Below are 23,211 nucleotides of genomic sequence, written 5' to 3'. Positions count from 1 at the left end.
ATGCAATATACAGTACAGTACTGTACTTTGTTACAGTAAGACACTTACTTTACACGTCCATATTTCCATCCCAATTTGCATCTCATCTGTCTGATGCTGGTCTCAGATGCGGTTATAGTGTGAGTTTTCTCTAAATCAGTCTTGACTCTTGCTGCGCACTGCTCATCATTATCTTCACTGATTTGGTCCACCAGAAGCGTTGTCATCTTACAGAGTAAAGGAAAACAGAACAATTTGTTACAGTAGGCCCCAACATTTCTGTAAAATAATTACAAGTTAATCTTGTATTTCCTGAATAACAGGCAATAGTTTGTCATATGCAATGCAGCCTGAAAAAGAATGAGAATGTGTGAATGTCCTGTATCGCTCTGGGGTAGGTGTCGATAAGCTGTTGAATATCCTTCTGCTATGCTTTATGAGGGGGGAAGGTGCAACTTTGCCAGTCCGAGTGTGCAGGATAATACACTGTAGTTCAAAGACATCATTTGAACAGTTTTATAATAAAGGTTCACTGCAGTACATACCAGTACTGTAAATAACATGGGTGTGTGTCTGAGATATTTCCATAAGCAGTATGCAAAGAAGACAAAGCCTAGTAAAAGGTGAAGGTTTTCAATAGAATAACCCTCCCCCCCCAAAAAAATAGGCTATGCCACCTCATACATATAAAAAGTAGAAATAAAAATTAAGTGATTTTACACTACCGACACACTTTATTGAAGTGTGGTCAGTACCGCAAGCCGGGAAATCTCCCGGCTTGCTAGTGGCCGCCCCTCGGCGTGCCGCGCGTCATAGACGCGCGGTCACGCGTCATCGGGAGCGTGCGCCCCCTGCACGCGTGTCCAGGGGCTCCCCGAGGGAGCCCTGGTGTCCCGCGATCGCGGGACAGCGGCAGGGGGTTCCGGGGGACCCGGCGGACCCGGCAGCGGTAGGGAGAGCGTCCCGATCGGAGGGCGCTCTTCCGCTGCTTCGGCGCGCGCCCGTCACACTCGGGCGCGCGCCAGGCTACTGCTGCGGCACAGAACGGGCAAATGCTCGAATAAACTGTGCCGCAGCAGTAAGAATGTAAAAATTGATAAAATGTTAAAAACATGCATACAAGACGTTATTAGAGTAATAGAGGACAATTTTTTTGCTCTAAAATATTTCCTAGGAAAAAAGTACTGTAAAACACACTAATGTATTTTACCAGTAATAGTGTAATTACAGTACATACTGTACAATAAGAAAACAAAAATACTTACTCTGTTTTGACTGTGGGACTCCGCTTTACACTTTTTGCCTTACCATGGGCATGATAGCTTACAGTGCTTTTAGCTAAACCGAGGCCCAAAGTAACTAACCAGCTTTGGATCTGTTAAATTCCATGTCCTTTCTTGTACATGTCCTGTATTCTCATGATGAGATCCTTTGAAATCCTTTTCTTCGGCATCACTGCTTTTAGAAAACAATGAAGCACAGAGGAATTTGTACTCGGTGTATATTAGATGTATATTCAATGTGCATTGATTCAACAAAAGTGATGGTGAATTTATACCGTAATGTAATGGGCACGGCCTCCCTCGACAGGTTTAGTATACAGTACGCCCACATTTAACAGCTTCAGCTCATGTCCATGCTCGCGAAGAAATTCAAATAGGGACACAGTGTATAAAAGGTGACACAAATTGAATAGCCTCCCACACGCTGATCTCTATCTGAACTTGCTCTTGTCCAGATACTGCATTGTGCATTATTCCCTCTGCTTCCAGGAATCAACCCCCATACTATGGAAGCAGCAACCTGCTTTCTTCTGCCGTGCCGACCACGAGAAAGCAAAAGGTGGAAGCTGTTTCCAAGCCAAAACCAATGGAGAATTAAGAAAACGTTCCGAAGATTCCAAAGGCTAAGAACCTTGGACCTTATTATGTGAAGAAGAAAATGTCTGTCATATACTCAAATCAAAAACTCTGCCCGCCAAAAATTGACCCGGAACCAACCGAGGAGGACCCTTTGTCCACCGATGTTCTGCTGGGAAGCCCCAGCTCACATGCTCCAGCACCCATCCACGATGCTGCTCTGCTGGGAAACCCCCAGCTCACCTGTTCCAGCAAACCTCCATGATGCTGCTCTGCTGGGAACCCCCAGCTCATCTGCTCCAGCACCCAATTACACAGATTTCAACAACACTCCTCGCACCAAATCCAGCTTGTTAGTCTGCATGCTGAATGGTTTGAGTTGTCTGGGATTTCGACACAACTGAATGGTGCAAAAGATTAATCTTCTTCTGGAGACCATGTTCAATATGGATAGGCATATGGATAAGATGGAGAGGAACATCGCAGGATCTTTTGCTTGGAGTCCCTGCCCCTGTATGTCCAACGCAGGAGGAGGAGGGTAGACTGGAGGCGCCTTTTTCTACCTTCACGCTTCCAACACCAAGCACATAACCGGACCCTCCACGCTCACCCCCTATGCCTGCAGAATACATGCTTGCCCTTCTGGTGGAGGAGATGACAACCCCACTAAGGCCACGACAAGAGATGACAACCCTGATAAAGCCATGACAGGAGGAAAGCATCCTCCCAGACCACCTACCCTTGCCTGCTGCAAGAAGCACAACCGCTCCAGCTCCCAGGATTGTAAACCTCCCAGACATCATCTTGAGAGAACTGACTCAACGCATCCAGGAGAAATACAATATCAGAAGTGCTGGTCTAGCTCATAAATATGCCCTGTTCATCTTTAAACACCACTTCAGTTTTGAGATGTACAGCGACCCACAATGTATATTATGAAGGAAATAAATTCAAGAAGGGTCTGCTGGCAAATTTAAGGAACTCAATTTTGGAAGAAGTGTAGGGTTATTTTAATGTTAACACTCATGTTATGAGAACTGTGAGAGACACCATCAAGGGCCTTTGAGGCATACAAGGGCTCTTCCCTGGAAGGAATGCCAATTTTTAGACAACTTTTCTGTTTGATTGTACTGTACTGTAGTTCAAAATTTATAGAAAAATGTTTTTCATCTAAAACCCCCCCCAAAAAAACTGTTGATTGTTTTAAATTGTTTAATTGTTAAATGATTATACCAAGCATTAAAATAATTAATTTCTATTTCAATTTTGCATGTGCATGTTTGGAGCTGGGCGAAGATAAAGTGCATATATATATACAGTATAGTTAAAGTATATACCGTACAGTATACTATAGTTATACAGTTATACTGTATATAGTTAGAAAATAGTTATAGTCCAATATTATGAAATAATGCCTTTAATGCACTAATGTCACAAGAGACCAGGTTCCACAACACCTTTTTATAACTGGGATAATTTGATTGAGCAAAACAAGATGGTAATTTATTTCTCATAAAAGTCAGACACACAAAGTTACACAATTCAAGATTAACACACTAACTGGGAATGGGGCTAACGAATAAATAAGTTTCCGGAACGAAATTCCTTAAGATCATCTTTTTATAGCACTTTCCAATGACCGGTAGTTACTCACAAATGTCCTGGAACTGTTTTCTGCATGCAATGCCTGCTGTGACCGCTGCATTGTAAAAAGCTGGACTGAAGCTGGCTCGTGTCTATTCAGCACAGAGCATCTTTGAATTCGCCACTGTTGGTCTGCGCTTGTAATCTGCATCCTCATTGGCTGCAAGCTCCCTTAAGCCTTCAGACTCTCATCCACCTAACCTGTACAGCTTATCAGAGCGTGGGAATTCTCCTGCCATCCAATCATGATTTGCTGGTATTGTAAAGCCGGGCAGGCACTTTTTCTCAGTAGCAAGGGGGAATGGGTTAACTTGGCCCCTCTGCCTCTTTGCATACTGAGCCCACCCTCTGCTCAGGCTCCACAGAGTCTGGATTTTGGCAGATTGTTGCCGGATCGCCTTGTGTTAGCCAGGATGTGTGTTCTCAAGCATAACTTTAGTGCCCCTCCTGTTCTAACATCTTGGCATCCCTGAGCATTTCAAGTACAGACCCTGGACAGACACAGAGGCACCAAGCTTGGTTGCCATCTGGGTTTTCCGGAATACATTACTTAGAAAGCCCTCAGTTCATATTCAGGTTATCAATATCTATATACATTAAACTATACCCATCTAATAAAAGATATGGTGTCCTGTTTCTGCATGCTTAAAGTTATGGGTTTTAATGCTGGTATCATGAATGGAGTGAGTGTATATATTTCCTACAATCACAAGCCTCATTTCTGGCCCACACAAGAAAATAACTTTAAAAACTTTTAAACACTTTAAAAACCTGCTCAACTTTATAACCTAGCTGGAGCAGCCCCATAACCCCAAAACTAGGTTCAGTATACCTGGGCATGTATCTGGGCATCTCTGCTAAATTGGGGAACCCCTGCTACACTAGGGATTCTGTGAATAGCTGCAGATATAAATTAACCTCGTCATACCCATTTACCTTGCCTGGATGATGATGCAGCAGGGATTCTGCAAGTGAGTCGCTAGACCACTTTCAGAGTCCGAGTTTGGCTGAGTAATGTGCTTGGCTGTGTCCGAGAATCTCACTCAATCCCTGGATACAACTTTTGGGGTATCCCATAACTTTGGAATCCCGATACATAGCCACATTTTGTAAAGACTTTCTCCGACAAACCAACCCTGAAACATACAGCCTAGAAATCTCCTGATCCCAGCATCCCAGTAAAGGCAAAAATCACATACTTCTTTATTGTCACAAAAGTAATATACAGTTGCAGTAATACATTTTCAACACCTGGGTCCCAGAGCTGACACTCTAAGACCCAAACACACGGGTCAGGGTTAACCAAGTGGGCTTGACCTTTATTATAAAGCCTGGTTAACCCCTTCCCCATCACAACTAATCCTGGTGAAAAAGGGTTTTCTTTTTAGAGATGCTGCACTACAGGAACGGGGGGGGGGAGGGGGAATGGAGGAGGGGGAATGTGCAAACATATTGTACTGTGTGAATACTGGAGTAAAAGTCAATAATTTGCCTAAATCCCCCCTCTCTCAATGTCATAGAACTACAGAATGCAATGTATTTGTATATTATTCATTATCCTTGATTATCCTGTACACATAAAATTGTTCTTTTTTAAAGTCATGAGAATCATTTGAAAACCCCCGCCCCCTAATAAAAATTACAGAATGCCACCCACCTCATAAAGTACACTATACATGACTACAGAATTAAAAAGCTAGTGATTGTAAGAATGGCAAAAATTGTTAAGCCCATGTCAAGAAAAAAAAGGGATGTCTCATTTTTTTTCTTACTTGAAATGCACATGAAATGTGGAGTCAGTCATTCTCGCCAAATCCCCAAAAAGGATTTACAGTATCACACTCATCCGGGTGTGCAGGATTATACCTGTACCTGAATAGTAGTTAAAAGATATACACGCTTGCGCCTAAATGTGATGACACGCAAAAACTTTTCAACAAGGTTTCAATTAGACATACACGCATGCGCATAAAATTAAAACAGTATGAAAAGAAGAGCAAGCCTAGCAAAAGTTAAAAGTATTGAATAATAAATAATACATATAGAATAAAAGATACACATTTTTATTTTTGGGGTTTCTTATCAGAGTTAATTACACATGCAGGTCTACTGTAATTATACTGCAAAATGCAAACAAATGCAACGGCAATAAAGTATTGAGTATGAAAATGTCACGGTAGTGCTGCCTGCAGACCAGACCCGTCCCAAGACTGAGGTGGAAATTATAATAACACGCACCCGCAGCAGAGGGGCGTGTCCGGAGTGTGGTAGATTTGTTGCCAGGCCAGGAGTCTTTAGTAAGGGAACCAAAGGTACTTGCCATGTCCGGAGGTAGAAGGATCGTGGTGATTGCTGTAGTGGGGGTCGAGGGTGCCAGCAGTCCGGGAGGTGGAGGAGCGAGCCGAGATCAAAGAGTGGAGAGAGACTGCATAGTGAGGAGTAAGCCAGGGTCCAGAGCCAGAGGAAGAGTCGAAAGCCAAGCCGGGTCAAACCTGAAGTACACGAAGAACAAGAGCACACACGAATACTAGCCCAACTAGCAGAAGCTATGCAGAGCAATGATTCCCAGGGAGAACAGGGGTAATATACTTGGAAGGACCAATCAGGGAAGGAGGCAGAGCGGAAGTGTGCCATGGAGCGCCTTGTGATTGGTGCAGGCTGTGATCCTTGCCTGTGATCAGCTGTGAAGTGTGGGAGCAGGAGCAGGGCTGCAGCTGTGCACGGGTGGTGTAGCTAGAAGATCAGAGGAGTGAATAAATTATTGCCGGAGGCGTGCTCTGTATAAGATCCTCCTGCGCGTGCCCCGACAAGATGGCAGCCACAAGAGCCAGCGCTGGGCTAGATCGCCAAGTCCTATGCCGAGGACATGCCAGCGGGGAGCGAGGGGCGGCAGCAACAACTTCCGAGGCAAGTAAGGAGGTGTTGCGTGACCCCTGCTTCCTGTCAGTACCCCCCCCTCGAGGGTTAGACTCTGGACAATCCTTCCAAGGCTTTAATGAATACTTCTTATGAAAGCGTTTTAAGAGTGTAGGGGAGTGAATATGACCTCGGAGAAGCCAGGTGTTCCTCAGGACCGTAGCCCTTCCAGTGTACGAGAAACTGGACCTTCCCCCTGGAGAGACGTGAGTCCACTATAGACTTTATTTCGTACTCCTCGTGTCCTTGAACTATCACAGGGTCGGGTCTACGGGTATAATCTGGAAAGAGAGTACTCTGTACAAAAGGCTTCAATAACAAGGTATGAAAACGTTGGGTATCCTTATTGCTGGTGGAATTTGTAGACGGAAGGAGACAGGGTTAATTTGTTCCAGTATGGAAAAGGGTCCCAGAAATTTAGGTGCCAATTTTGGGGTAGGAGTTTTTAGTCGAATATTTTTAGCTAAAAGCCAGATCTTATCCTCTGGCTTGTATCTGGGAGAAGCTTGGCAACGTCGATCAGCCTGGAGTTTAAACTTTCCTGCAGCCTCCTGGAGAGATGACTGAACATTAGTCCAAGAGTCCTGAAGTAAGGAGATCCATTCGTCGGCAGCTGGCACTAATGAGGGAGTATTGGAGATGGGAAGAAAGCAGGATGGAATTCGTAATTTATAAAAAATGGGGATTTGCGGGTAGATTCGTTCTTCATGGAATTAATAGCAAACTCTGCCCAAGGCAGCGGTTCCGACCAGTTATCTTGGGTCTCGGACACAAAACAACGCAGATATTGCTCTAACGTCTGGTTGACTCTCTCAGTTTGGCATTTGTTTGAGGATGATATCCGGAGGAAAATGATAGTGAAATTCCGAGTCTTTTGGAGAAGGATCACCAGAACCTGGATATGAATTGGGAGCCCCTGTCCAAAATTATAGAAGTGGGAATCCCATGAATCTGAAAAAGCTCCTTGGAAAAAATGTCCGTGAGGGTGGGTGAGGTGGGCAGGCCCTTGGGGGGTATAACGTGTACCTGTTTAGAAAAGCGATCTATTACTACTAAGATGGTGTTAATCCCTTTAGATCTGGGTAATTCAACAATAAAGTCCATAGAGATATGGGACCAGGGGCGTTCCGGAATGGGTAAAGGCATAAGTAAGCCAGAGGGTTTCTGTCGAAGGGCTTTGCTTTGAGCGCAAGTGGGGCAGGCGCTGGTGAATTCACGGATGGTACTAGCCATATTAGGCCACCAAAAGGTGCGTTGGATAAGGTCCAGGGTTTTCCTGAAGCCAGGATGTCCTGCAGAGCGGGCAGAATGAACCCACTCTAAGATCTTGGGACGAAATTCATGAGCAGCATACAGCCTCCCTTCTGGTACCTCTAGACCACCCGGAACGTTCCTTTGAGCCCTAAGGATCTTGTCCAGAATGTTGAATGAGGCCGCAGAAGTTATAAGTCCCTTGGGCAGAATAGTCTCGGGAACTTCTTCGGGTCTCTCCTCCGGGGAGAACTGTCTGGATAAAGCGTCCGCCTTTACGTTCTTGGTGCCTGGGATGTATGATAAGGTGTAATTAAATCTGGAGAAGAAGAGTGCCCAGCGAGCCTGGCGGGAGCCCAGGCGATGTACTGTCTCAATATAAAGAAGGTTCTTATGGTAAGTAAGAATAGAAATTGGCTCTCTGGACCCCTCCAGAATGTGTCTCCACTCCAGAGGAGCCATCTTATTAGCCAGCAGTTCTCTATTGCCCACATCGTAGTTCTTCTCCGCAATGGAATTTTTTTTTGAGAAAAAAATGCAGGGGTGCAACTGGTCTTCCGGGGAAGATCTTTGAGAGAATACGGCTCCTGCACAGCAATCCGATGTATCAACCTCCAGGATAAATGGCAGGCTCGTGTCAGGATGTCGAAGAATGGGGGCGGAAACGAATGTACGTTTTAAAGTTTCGAAGGCTGAGGCTGCCTCAGGAGACCAAGATGATGGGTCGACCCCTTTCTTCGTGAGAGCGGTGATGGGTGCAATTATGGTGGAAAAATTCCGAATAAACCTTCGATAGTAGTTCGAAAAGCCTAAAAAACGTTGAATAGCCTTGAGGGAATTGGGTTGTGGCCAGTTGAGAATGGCTTTAAGTTTCTCGGGGTCCATAGAGAAACCTTTGTCCGAGATGATGTATCCAAGGAAGGGCATAGAGGACAGATGAAAGAGGCATTTTTATCCATTTTGGCGTACAAGTGATTGGAACGGAGGCAGGAATTACGAGCCTGGTGTGTCGAATATGAGCCTGGAGATTGTTGGAAAAGAAGAGAATATCGTCTAGGTATACGATAACAAAGGAATTGAGTACGTCTTGAAAAATTTCATTTATGAAGTCCTGAAAGACCGCTGGGGCGTTACAGAGCCCGAAAGGCATCACCAGGTACTCGTAGTGACCGCTACGTGTATTGAAGGCGGTCTTCCATTCGTCACCCTCCCGAATACGAATAAGGTTGTACGCCCCACGGAGGTCCAATTTTGTGAAGATCTTAGCCCTCTGGAGTCTATCAAACAGTTCGGATATGAGGGGGTACCGGTTTTTGACCGTGATCCAGTTGAGGCCCCGATAGCCGATGCAAGATCGAAGTAAGTTGTCCTTCTTTTTAATGAAAAAAAACCCGGCACCGGCGGGGGAGGATGAATGGCGTATGAAGCCCTTCTCGAGGTTTTCACAGATGTATTCGTCCATGGCCTTGGTCTCTGGAACGGAGAGAGGATAGGACTTGGATCTAGGAAGTGTAGCACCAGGAATCATGTCCATAGGACAGTTGTAAGACCTTTGGGGAGTCAAAACTTCAGCTCTAGTCTTGCAAAAGAAATCCAGGAAATCGGAGTAGGCCTCTGGTAGGTCGATCTTAGGAGTCGAAGGAACCGTAATCCCCACGTGTTGCATGGGAGGAATGGTGCTAGAGTTGAGTAACTCCTTCTGTCTTGACTCCAATTGTATGGGATTGCGCGCCCTCCAGTCAATATGGGGATTGTGCTGCATGAGCCAGGGTAGGCTAAGGGTTACCTGGGTCCCGGGGGAATGAATCACATCCAACATAAGTGTTTCAGTGTGACCATCGGTGGAAGATAAGGTGAGGGGAATCGTGTCAAGGGAAATGAAGGCCGGGTTCAAGGGTCGACCGTCGATCCCTTCTAGTCCGATGGGTACTCTCTTCCTAATGAGTGGAATATTATAAAGCTTTGTGAATTCCTGATCCACAAAGTTCCTACCTGCCCCGGAATCAACAAAGGCGGCTGCAGAGGCGCGGAATGAGGGGCCCGAAAGAGTGACCAGAATCAAAAACTTCCCAAGAAGAGCTCATCTTTGGAAAGGGGGCAAGGAGAAATGGCACCCAGGGAGAGCCCCTTTATACTCACTGGGTGGAGTCATTTCCCGGACGCAGGGGACAATTTCGAATAAGGTGTTCAGGAGATCCGCAATGGAAGCACAGCGCAAGGTCCCTTCGAAGTTGTTGTGTCGGTGGTTGGGTCTGTTGAGTACCCAGTTGCATGGGCTCTGGGGGTTCCAGGGCTGGGAACCGGGACGACTGACGTCTTGGAACCGAAAGAAACCTAGGAAAGGGGGTGACCAAAGGCACAAAACGAGGACGTTGGCATTCGGAGCGTCGCTTCTGGAGGCTCTGATCCATCCGAATAGCCTGAGCAATCAGTTCCTCCAACACTCCTGGCCTGGGATGAGCCTGGTTCCAACGGGTCTCAGCTGCTAGGGTCCGGAATTCCAGAGCATATCTGGCCATGGAACAGTGATCCTGTGACAAAAGAAGAAGGGAAGAAGAGGTCGTATCCCGGCATGCGGGAGTGTCAAACACCTGCTGAAACTCCTGACGAAAGAGAGCATAGTCTTGGGTTATCTCTGGTCGGAATTCCCAAATCAGAGAAGCCAATGCCAGGGCACCACCAGTCTAGAGGGATTATACATACGCCACTTTCTTATGTCCCGTGGTGAACTGAAAAGGCAGCATCTCGATTTGGACCTCACACTGGTTTAGGAATCCACGGCAGGCCTGCGGATCACCAGCGTAGGGTTTCGGCACGGGTATCTTGGTCTCTGATGCGGCTGCGCCAAGAGATCCGGGCTGAGATGGGTAGGAAATGCTAGGTGGTGCACCCTGGAGAAAAAGGTTGGTTAGCCGTTGAGCTAGGTCAGAGATCTGGGTAGACATGGTTTGGTTCTGTACCACCAGGGCCGAGAGAATTTGGTCTAAGGTAGGTTCATCAGAGATCGAGCCGAGATCAAAGAGTGGAGAGAGACTGCATAGTGAGGAGTAAGCCAGGGTCCAGAGCAAGAGGAAGAGTCGAAAGCCAAGCCGGGTCAAATCTGAAGTACACAAAGAACAAGAGCACACACGAATACTAGCCCAACTAGCAGAAGCTATGCAGAGCAATGATTCCCAGGGAGAACAGGGGTAATATACTTGGAAGGACCAATCAGGGAAGGAGGCAGAGCAGGAGCAGGGCTGCAGCTGTACACGGGGGGTGTGGCTAGAAGACTGGAGGAGTGAATTAATTACTGCCGGAGGCGCGCGCTGTGTAAGATCCTCCTGCGCGCGCCCTGACAAGATGGCGGCCGCAAGAGCCAGCGCTGGGGTAGATCGCCAAGTCCTATGCAGAGGACACACCAGCGGGGAGCGAGGGGCGGCAGTAATGACCTCCGAGGCAGGTAAGGAGGTGTTGCGTGAGCCCTGCTTCCTGACAGAAAACATAGAAGCATACTGTGTAAGGTTTTCTATAAAGCTCACAATTATTTTCTCCTAATCAATAAAAATTCACAATGTGCAAGCAACGTTTTAAAAAAGCGATATTAGAGGTCCATCGAAATTCCTCCTTTTGTCTTTTGCTGCTTCTGGGGGGAAAAAAAAGATGCTATGATTTACGGTATTTCGCATGCATCAATTCGCGTCATTGGGAATTAAAACAGCAGTTCAACCAATATCCTACTGTACATGTGTGTCTATACGATGAGAACAAACTTCTGATAGGCTCTGGCTCTTGAGCCCGGTCCTCTCCCTAGCTGTCCACCAATTGTACTGTATCTACTGTAGTAACTGCTAAGTCAATCATATTGCAGGACTACATTTTCAATAATTGTGCAATAATTTAATTAACTTAAAAACCCTGAGGAAAATGATTGAATACAGGAGAACAGACCTGTGGCAGGAGAGGGTTAACCAGACCAATAATAAAGGTATCATGCCTGGCTGGTTAATCCTAAACCATATTGAGAGTGAGGGGATTAAAATGTATTATCCCTATAATAACCTATTTTCCCCTACACTACCATTATTGTCCCTGTTTTGCAGCTCAGAAGATAGCTGCAGTTAAATGAATGAATGAAAATGTGCTGACACAAGGGGGAGCCTCCAGCACTGTGCCAAGCGCTAGATTGGAGAAGTTTGTCTACGAGTAAGTAGCTGTATTAAAGATAGGTATCAGTTTTCAGACCACAGACGGCGAAACCGCAAATTCAATTGAAAAAGTGGTCTCCGGTTTAGCTGAAGTACCTTCTTGCTACAATTTTTCCGGCTGTCTCGTTATCCACGTACTGTAAGCTGAATTGGTGGCACACGTCTTTGGTTACCGATCAAAGCCAGGGCGGGTACATTGTATGCCAAACCCAAACCAATTATAGGTCAAACCGCAACCCACATCACAGAGCCCATTCAATTAGGTGGATAACTTGCGCTAGGAAAGAGCTAGCACTCTAATTTTTGTAGTGCAGTTAGTTACACATGTACCATGAACATACACATGAATTTTATATTTGTTACATATGCAGAACATAAATGTATAAAGAAACTGTATTTCAATGGTGTTTTAAATGTGAAGGCAGCACTCTTTCCTGCCGGGCGGCAATGAAAACATTAACATGCCCATATGTTATGGGTGAATGAGCTGAAGGATTTTTCATCTCTGGACTTCAAAGGGAACCCTGCTAAGGTTGGTGCCCCAGTGTCTAGGAAAGTCCGGAGTTGAAAAGCCTCAGAGACCCTAGGTGTTAGGTGGCCGGGATATTTGTAAGTATCAGAAACCAGTGTGAAGTATGGTCACTTCACACTTGGTAGCCAAACCCCAGACTTATTGGTATCAGGTAAGAGGTTAGGCCTGGTATGTTAAGTAGCTCATGTGTGAGGTTAGCACATGCTCTGTGCAAACCGAAAAGCAACATCTGCCCTCTTTGTAAGGTGCTGGCAAGTCTGGGATAGGTTGGGAAAATTATCCCCATGAGAGGATTGGGTGTATATGTTGGGTATAGGACCCTTAACCCTATAAAAATGCCTGCAGCCCAGTCCCATTCAGATTCACGTGATTCATCTAAGATTCAACAAGAAATGTCCAAGATACAGCGTCAGTGGTTCCGGAGTGTGAGGAGTTAACTACAGCGTAACCAAGGATTGTACCCCTCTTCCAGAATTTGGTTGAGCGAAGGATTCCCGAACGAGTCCTGTAAGGACCTTACGAAATCTTTCCTTTTGGCGGAGATATAGGGCTGGCAAGTTGCGAAGCTGGCCAAGGACTGTTGCACGGCTTACACTGGCGGCCGCCCTGAGTCTAAAGCGTCCGCCACCGCGGGTAATTTAAAACCGCGTGCAGGCGCATTTTTTTCTCGATGCGTGCCGCGCGGCCGCGCATCACTGATGCCTCAATTGGTGAGCCGATCACGCGTATCACGGTTCCGCCGGCATCCCGAAGGCACTTGTGACGCGTTGGGTGCTGGGGATCACACCTGTATGTGTGGGGGATCAGGGGAATCAGAGGCAGAGCAGCCAGAGGGTCGCGACCGGAGGAAGGTAGGAAGGGAAGATGCGGCTGACGCACGGCCAAGTTCCGCACCAGCCGAAAAAAGCCCCGGAAAATTACGGGCATTTGTTAGATTAAAGCTGGCCGCAGCAGTACATCACGCACCCAGTTGCATGCATGCAGGGGTGACCAGAGACTATGTTTCATTCCGTGGATTTTGATTTTGTTTCCCCATCCCAGTAAGTGTTTTATTAACTGTAATTGTGAATATTGTGTATTTGTCTTAAAAGGAAATAAATTACAATTTATTTTGCCCATCTTGGGTGCTCAATCCAGAATCCTGGTATTAATGTGTTGGTAAGACCTGGTCTACCGTGACAGAACCAATCTGCAGCTTTCTGTAGCTAATCACTTGCCTGTGTGTATATTGTATTGATACACATATGGTTTTTTAATATATTTTTTTAAACACAGCAGCTTGAACTGTAGCTTTAAACTTAATACTGTACTGTATAGTGTATAGAATACTGTAGTACATTATATTTACCTTCATTATAAACTTTGCCAAACGGGTGGAGATGAGCCACTGTCACACCCGTAGTCTGCATTATAGTTGACACGTGACAGCTGGCTTGCTACACCTGTAGTTGACAGCTGATGAAGCTGGAAATCTTTTTGCTACATGAAAGCTTGCTGGTACCTGTAAGGGAAATTAGGCTCAGGCTTGAACTTTTGCAGGTATTTCGGCGGGGACAGGTAGCAAGGATTGCCATTCACCAGATTTTCATTGATGGTCGGACCGTTATTGTAAGCCAGAGCTGGTGCTGGTGCTGTTGCTGGCACATTGCTGGATTAGGATTGACAAATCATATACAGCTGCGACTGCCTTTATCCTGAGGCGACCGTAGCCAAGCCGCTTTGATAACCACGGCCAGACGCGGTCTGATTCTTTTTTTCTGGAGCGGTTTTCGATATGTTAGCGCTCGGATTTTTAGCACTGTCTGCACTCTACCAGCTCAGGGATGCCTTGTGGAAAAGCTACAAAGTAACTGGCACTACCAAAGATCTCAATCACTACAGATGCCTGCGGAACATGTGTACAAGGCAAACAAGGCACGCAAAAGCACAATATTACTCTGACAATCTCCACCAAAATACATCAAACCCAGCTAACTTCTGGAAGGTTATCAACAATATATTCCAGCCTCCTAACCATCAACAACCAATTAATATCACTAAGGGGGATATTACTTTGACAAACCCCACTGACATTGCAAAAGCATTCAATGATTACTTTGTGGGGTGTGCCACTAACTTATTAACGAAACGCAGCCCAAACCACAAACCTGAATCTCATCCTGGGAGTACTCACATAGCCCCACCCCCTCCCAACACTGCCCACAATTTTCAATTTGGCCCAGTATCTGAAGAGGAGATTACACAAGCGCTCCTCAAACTAAAACTAAGCAGCCAATGCGGACCTGACTTACTACAATCTAGGTTCCTACGACTTGGTGCCCCAGCCATTGCCAAACCAATTGCTTCCATAGTCAACCCTATCCTGTCTGCAGGCCATATCCCTAAGACGTGGAAAACTGCCAGAGTTGTCCCAATCTTCAAAAGTGGGGACAAAACACTGTCTCAAACTACAGGCCAATCTCACTTCTCTCAATTCTATCCAAAGTCATGGAAAAATGTGTCAACTCACTGGTGCAATATTCCTAGATTTTGCAAAGGCTTTTGATACTGTTGATCATGCTATCCTGCTTAACAAACTCCAGAGCTCTGGAATAGGGAAGCATGCTTTAAACTGGTTTCAGTCCTACCTATCAGGAAGATCCCAACATGTGTCCATCTCAGGCTCTAACTCCAACCCCCTGGATATCACCTGTGGTGTCCGCAAGGCTCTGTTCTGGGGCCCCTACTCTTCTCAGTGTTCATTAATGATCTTCCCACAGCTTGTAAGGAAGCCTCAATACACATGTATGCAGATGACACAATCCTATATGCACACAGCCATAGCCTCTCTGACCTTCAAAACATACTTCAGTCTGACTTTTTGAGACTCGAAAACTAGATCTCCCAAAACAAACTGTTTTTAAACACTGACAAGACTGTAACAATGGTATTTGGGACAAAGACTAAATTTTTAAAGCTTCCAGCGACTGAGCTCCTGATTAAAACCAACGCTAACACCACCCTAACCCCTGTCACTAGTTTTAAATACCTGGGCTTATGGTTTGACTCCCACTTAACATTCAGAATGCACATTGATACCCTGCCAACCAAGACCTATGCCAAACTAGGGGTACTTTACAGGAACAAATCCTCCCTAAGTCTCCTGGTCAGAAAGCGTATCGCACAGCAGATGCTAATGCCAATTATTGACTATGGAGACATAGTATATGGCTCAGCACCTCAAACCCACCTTAGCAAACTTGACACCCTCTACAATTCAATTTGTCGTTTTGTTCTCCAATGCAACTACAACACACATCACTACGAAATGCTCAAAAAACTAGATTGGTCATCACTAGAGTCTAGGTGCAAAATTCACCTTTCCTGTTTTGCCTTTAAATTCTTTATGGGCAAGCTACCCAGCTATCTGAACAAGCTCCTCACCCCTACCACATGCAGCACTCATCACCTGAGATCAGACTACAAAAGACTGTTCATGGTCCCAAGGCTCAACAAAGTATCCGGCCGTTCCTCCTTCTCTTACTGTGCACCCCAAAACTGGAACAACCTACCAGAGACTCTCACATCCAACACCAGTTTAAGTTCTTTCAAATCTAAGGCTGTCTCACATTTAAATCTGGTCTGTAACTGTTTCAAACGCCCAAAATATATATTTTCTTTAACTGTGCGTGCAATGTCTTGTACATAATATATACCCTGTTCTTTTATGTAACTGTATTTTTAACCATGTATTATTTGTCTTAACTCTATGCCCAGGACATACTTGAAAACGAGAGGTAACTCTCAATGTATTACTTCCTGGTAACATATTTTATAAATAAATAAATACTGCAATACCGTCTAAAAACTCAGGTGGGTGTTCGCGAGCTGTTGTCTTAAAAGTCTAATATCAATTCTACCTACAGTACAGCCGTACATTTTCTGCAAGTCTGTGTGTGCGCGTGCAGTAGTTGTAAATTTGAAGATTTATACAGTATTACAAAAATATAACGTCGCGTCTTCTTCGACTATAAAGTTATCACATTTTACAGTATGTATTATTTAGTAAGGAAAAGGTCCCAAAAGGGACAAAACAGGAGCACAACAAAACGGATTGATGGGCATGCAGGATACAAAAATAAGAAAGTTTATTAACTAAAAAACAATAACATGAATAGTCCTGGCAGGTACTCTGACGCGTTTCACGCGCAGGGCGCTTTGTCAAAGAGTAATTTGCCAGGAAAAGGACAATACAGATATAGGGGAAAAACAGCTGTTAAAAATCAATCAATCGAAATTAAATGAATGAATGCAGCACTGTGTAATCCAATGGACTCCTCAGATGGTTCTAACCAATCAATGTGCAGCACATACTGTATGAGAAACCCACATTGGATTAATACATGAGCTGCTATGTTAATTTATGTGAGTAAAAATAACCCTGAAATACAAACAAAAACATATAACATGCAAATTAAACTAAAGCAGAACTACTAAATATAATGAATAAAGTAATATCAAATAATCTATCAAATCATATAATACCTCATAACCGAAAAGCAACACTGTATAAGGAGAAAAAGTAGAGAACAGAATATCCATATCAATGAAATATAAAATCAGAAATGGGAAGGGAAATGAGGGGGGGAGGAGAAGGGGGGGAAGGGAAGGGGGAGAGGGAAAAGGGGGAAAGGGGAGAGGGGAGAGGGGAGGGATGAGGGGAGGGGGGGAAGGAAGGGGAAAGGGCAGGGGGGAAAAGGGGGGGTAATGATGAATGAAAGTTATAACGAATAAATATATAGAAAAGAGATGAATGGTGGTTACCCAATCAAAAAATGCTTGAGCTCCCACTCAACCTTCATCCCCCTCGGGTGAAGGGTATCTAAATTGAATACTCAGAACATCTCTCTTTGATTGAAAGTGTTCTCTCTATCACCTCGTCTTTTTGGCATAGGAATATGTTCTATTCCAAAAAATATATAATTCTCAATTGCCCCTTTGGGACAGGAGGCGTGTTACAGTATCACATTTCTGTGCATTAAACATTATGATGACATTTTGAAAATATTTCTTTGAACTGATAATCCATCATACAGCGCTCTCCCCCTCGCCCCCGCACACACACAAGGTATTTCAACTTCTTATCTACACTACACCTCTCCCAAACCATTCCTTGGAATGGATGGCTTTCTGGTTTAATCTACAGAACCTGTCATCACATTCCTGCACATGCGTGTATAACTTCCCATTCAATTAGAAGTTCAAGTCTGAAAAAAAAGGTTTTTTTTTGTTATTTTTTTTCTGTTTCTAGACATATGCTGTGCCTGCATAACAAATCTTGATATTCTGATCATCAATCAGTACTGTAGCTTTTTAATTCTACACTAGTCATGCACATGCTTTATGATGTGGGTGGCATACTGTGATTTTTATTTTGGCATGTAGGGATCAAAATACTGCACCGACACACTTTATTCGAGCAAATACCCGGTATGTACCTGGCAGATACCTGGAATGCGCCACTCCTAGCCTCTGACAAGCCCCGTTGCATTTGCCTTCCCAGCCTGGGTTCATGCCTGGCTGATGGGCGGCTGATCTGTTAAATGATAATGATTAGGATTTAATAGGCTGCAATGCATCGCGTGTTTACCAGATGGCATAAATTCATGAATTGTAATGCAGTTTATATATATATACTGTGCAGTATTGCAGCCAGCGGGAATAAAATGCTTCAATCCCTGCTTGGAAAATAACTCAATGTACTCGGGCAGAAAACAGTCACAAACCTCAATACACCCGGGTATACCCGAATTCGTGGGACTAGCCAAGCTCGAATAAAGTGTGTCGCCAGTGTATTATGATGACCTGTTGAAAATATTTCTTTGAACTACAGGTAATTCATCATATAGCTTTCCCCCTCTCCCTACCACACACCCAGGCTCAAGGATTTCAACATCTTATCGACAACTCTCACAAACCATGAGAATGACTCATCCATCCACCCCCCAAAAACCAAAGCCATTCTTTAAAATCTTTGAGACTTTGTTTACGGTAACGCATGCGGACGTGTGATAATCCTTTCTCGAATTTAATATGTTAATCTGATTAGTCCTTCTTGGCTTTCAACCCCTCCCCCCCACCACTTCCCACACAAGCCTTACAACGTGAATAGAAATGTTTATCCACACCCAAATTTAATATGTAAATCTGATATGGGGGGGGGGGGGTGTTTCAATGATTATGATTATCGTGAATGTAAAAAAATATTTGATTTATTTTATCAGGAATAAAAAATACAAATAATCATGAATAATACAAATTACAGTCTTTATCTTCTTTGTACACGTACGGTAGTTCTTCTGTCAGTTGAAAATGAAGGGCCGGTGGATAATCATGGAAGAATAAAAAATACAAATAATAATGAATAATGCAAAGTTATAATAATAAAAACAGTAATACAAATTTCCAGTCTTTCTCTTCTTCGTCATGGCCACATTGCATTCTGTAGTTCATTGAGAGAGGTTTTTTTGGGGTAAATCATGACTTTATATGCACTATACACACAGTTCACAAAATTTACACGATACCCCCCTCCCCCCGCCCGTCCTTTTTTAGTGCAGATCTCTCTGAAAAGGAAAGAAAAAATTAGTGCAGTTAAGTGCATATAATGGCATTGTGTACAGTATAACTACTCCATATTGGACTATGCAGTTACTACTATCAAACTACTGTATACTGGAACTCATTATACATTATAATTACTGCATAACTACTGTAAAATACTTTGTAACAATATTGGTAGTGTAGCTCACTCTGAAAATAAATAAATAAATAGTGCAGTTAAGTGCATACTGTATACTGTAAAACAATCTGTGTCATACTTACCTGTATCATACGGTACTTGGTGTCCCTGTACTTACCATACTACAGTACAGTACTGTACCATACTACCTTCTTGATGCATGCCCATTACGCTCTGTCACAATGGGCAACACAGTCGCAATTGGTCAATATATTTATTACATTGTTCGACGGTGAGTACATTGTTCCAAAAACTCAGTATGCCATTCGCCAACTCATCCTTTTTTGAGGGTTTCACCAGTTTTTGGATATGATCCTTCAGCTGATGCCAGACCATTTCAATAGTATTGAAGTCTGGCGATCTGTCATTGGAGGGGGAAAAAAGGAGAATTATTTAAAGAGATACACAGTAAACAGTGGGAAAAAATGAGACACGGTTACCGTACTTACTTCGCTGGTGTCTTCATTCAATTGATACCGCAGGCAAGAATATGCACAGTTGACGCGGTGTATTTGGGATTGTTGTCCTGGTAGAAACGGTGACCATCTGGGAATTCACGTGTGATGTATTCCACAATCTCAGGCACTATTTTCTCTTGAAAAAAATCTTTATTCATGATTCCTGTAATAAGAAAAGAAAAGTGCTCAAAATAATGCACACTACAGTAGTACAGTACAGTGCATAAGGCTACAGCATGTGACTTTGTGCATTATTTTACCATCAAAGATGACAATGCATCCCTGTCCATGCCTAAAGATGGCACCCCACACATGTATCTTCACTGGGTGTTTTGGACGCGGCTTCATAGATATGCATCCTTTTTTGTGGAATGCATATGTGGCAAATCACTCCAGTGATACAGTAGACTCGTCAGTAAAGATGCAATCCTGAAAAGTTTCGCCACTGTCGATCCATGCCTCTGTCGAGTGTGCCTGGACCACTCTCTTGATCTTGTTAAAATCCCTTATCATAGGGTACGCTCTGTTATGACAAGGAATAATTTTATAGGTACAGTACAGTTTCTTAAACCACACTTTTACCTCCTGTACTGTCAAGTACTAACCTCACACGTCCATTTTTCCATCCAATTCTGCTTCTCATCTTCTTGATGCTGGTCTCTGATACAGATATATTGTGAGTTTTCTTTAGAGTTTCTTTGACCCTTGTGGCACTCTTCTCATCATTCTCTTCACTTATTTGGTCAACCAGAATAGTTGTCTCCCTACAGTGTAAAGGAAAAACAACAATACGTTACAGTAGGCCACAAATAAGTACATCATTTATGCGCAGGCCTACAGAATGGCTAAATATATATAATAAATATACAGCTATAAAAATAATTATATATATATATGATATATATATAATATATATATATATATATATATATATATATACACAGTAATATATTTTTATATATTAAAATATATATACAGTATATAGACGGTAATATAGTTATATAAATATACAGTGAAATGAGTTTCTTGTCAGAATATTATGTTACATAAATCCAGGAGTTTGATCATCAGGCTACAGATATGACCACACGTTTTCTGCAAAGGGGATACAGCAAAGGGTCCATCAAAAAAGTCTACTAAAAGGCTAGAAAGGCGCCAAGAGAACAATTGTTAGTGACGGGTCAAAGAACTAATCATGATACTGACAAACACATTATCAGGTACATTGGTACATACAATAACCAATGGAGTAACATCAGGAACATCTTCTCCAAACATTGGCATGTTCTAATGGAGGACGGCGACCTCAAACAGGTACTTAAGGAAAATCCCACAATGACTTGTAGAAGAGCCCGCAATCTCCAAGACACTTTAGTGCATAGTCACTATCGTGGGGATCAACCAAGAACTTGGTTAGGGGACACGAAGCCCATCGGTTCCTTCCCATGTGGTAGATGCAAGGCGTGTACCTATATGCCCAGGACTAAGACCTTTTTGGACCCAAAATCCAAAACATATCACATCAGGGAGTACATAAATTGCCTCACCACGGGGGTGATTTATCTTATCTCATGCAAATGTGGAAAGAGATACGTGGGAAAAACCCACAGATAACTCAAAACACGGATCCTCGAGCATATAGGGTCCATTAGAAACAGTAAAGATCTACCTGTGGCAAAACATGTCAACGTAGCCCACGATGGTGATCTAACTGCCTTAACCTTTTGTGGTATTGAACATGTGAGACAGGGACCAAGGAAAGGTGACTGGGATCGCCATGTAATGCAAAGAGAGTGCAGGTGGATATACACACTGAAAACACTGTACCCAGATGGTCTCAACAAGGGTTTCATCTATACTCCATTTCTATGAACCCCTCTTGTAACTAGTCTGTTATGGGATCCGGGGATCTATTTTTAATCGAGTCATATACTCTTTTGGAACCATATTGACTTTTAGAGGTGGCTCCATGTAAGGGTTTACACTCCTACACTTTTACACCTATAAAATATATGGGGGTTCAATGCACAATTTGTTATGGGGGAGCCAGGGATATATTTTATATGTATGAGTCATATACTCTTTTGGAACCACATTGACTTTTAGAGGTGGTTCCATGTAGGGGCTCACACTCCTACACCTCATACACACATATTTCCTTATGTCCTATACCAGTACTGGGCTCACATCAACACTGACACGATTAGAACAGCCATGGTTTGTTAGCATATTTATTTCATGTAATTATGTGCTGGATAATTGGGGGTCTGTGGTAAATATGGGTCTTTCCCACATCATTCTTTGATAACAGTTCTTGCAGCGACCTGCAAGGTCCTCATAGCGCAGCATAACATTGTAGCTGGTTTAAACCTCTTTGTGATGAACACTTTAGACTAAGCATCCATAATAGGATGCTAATAAGGAGTTAACTATCAGGGGACCACCCACTTCGTGTTACAAAAACGGGAACTTAAGGAATTAGTGAAGTGAATCTCCTTACCACTTTAAGCCCTGACGAAGCATAGGTTCCTATGCGAAACGGCCCGTCGGTTTTAGATGACGTCATTCCTTTGACGTAGGTGGGGGCGACCAGGATGATGCCAGGAGCTTTGGTGTACCGAGTCACCTAACAATCACGCGGCGGAACGGGTAGTATTAGACCTTGTCTCTGACTTATGCATTTATTATGCCGGTTATACCGCCCTGTATGTAGTGATACAGCACTACACACTGCATTTGCGGGAGGCTATTAATACAAGCGGCTCCCTATCAAGGGGACTAACTGTGTACTTGTATGTGCCCTACTAATAGCAGTGTTACGGTTTGAATATAGATGCATGGGCACACACTAGTATTGCTCCCTTATGTCAATTTGGGACATTAGTAGCAATGATATACACCACTAGTGTTAGACTGGCCTCTATGTACTTTAGCTGATTGCAGCTGCCAGAGTATACACCCTGTTTGTTTCTCCTGGTTATTCAAGTCTCAAATAGTAAGTTCCCTAAGTATTATATATACTAGGAATCAACATACACCTTGAATATACCTGATATATGGGACCTTGTTCTGCCCTGGTCACCACCTACTGTATTTTTTAACGCACTTCTCTCCCCCCTTACCCCACACCCCCTGATGTTCCTCTCCTTTTGTATAGAAATAAAAAAAATTGTTTTGCGTTGCGTAGCACAGGGCTATTGGCCCGGGACACATTGTGTAGTCCCACTTACCTATTTCTCGTGAGTGCAGCCCTGGGTTTCTTGCTCCACCGGGGGCTTCACCCCCCCCCCCCTTTGGATTTATGTATTCATATCAGTTTTTACCCTATGCACCATGAGTTAATTAGACTTTATATTGAATAGTTGGAAAAGCGATAAGCATTTGTGTGTTTGTTAGAATATTATGTTTCCTGATAGCATTTCATATTCTGCCATGGCTATCTTTCTTTTTACCAAATTATTCAGTCGCTTGGTGCTGTGTGATATTAATTTCAGTGTTATTTTTATTTACCTGTTTTTGGGGTCTTCTTCTCTTGTGGGTTTGTCCTCTGTCTTTCCTTAACGGCGACCCAGAGTTTATTCTAACACATATAGTTGCAATGAAA

This window comes from Ascaphus truei, chromosome 2, assembly GCF_040206685.1.
Source record: "Ascaphus truei isolate aAscTru1 chromosome 2, aAscTru1.hap1, whole genome shotgun sequence".
NCBI classification, from domain to species: domain Eukaryota; kingdom Metazoa; phylum Chordata; class Amphibia; order Anura; family Ascaphidae; genus Ascaphus; species Ascaphus truei.
This window is presented reverse-complemented; position numbering follows the sequence as displayed.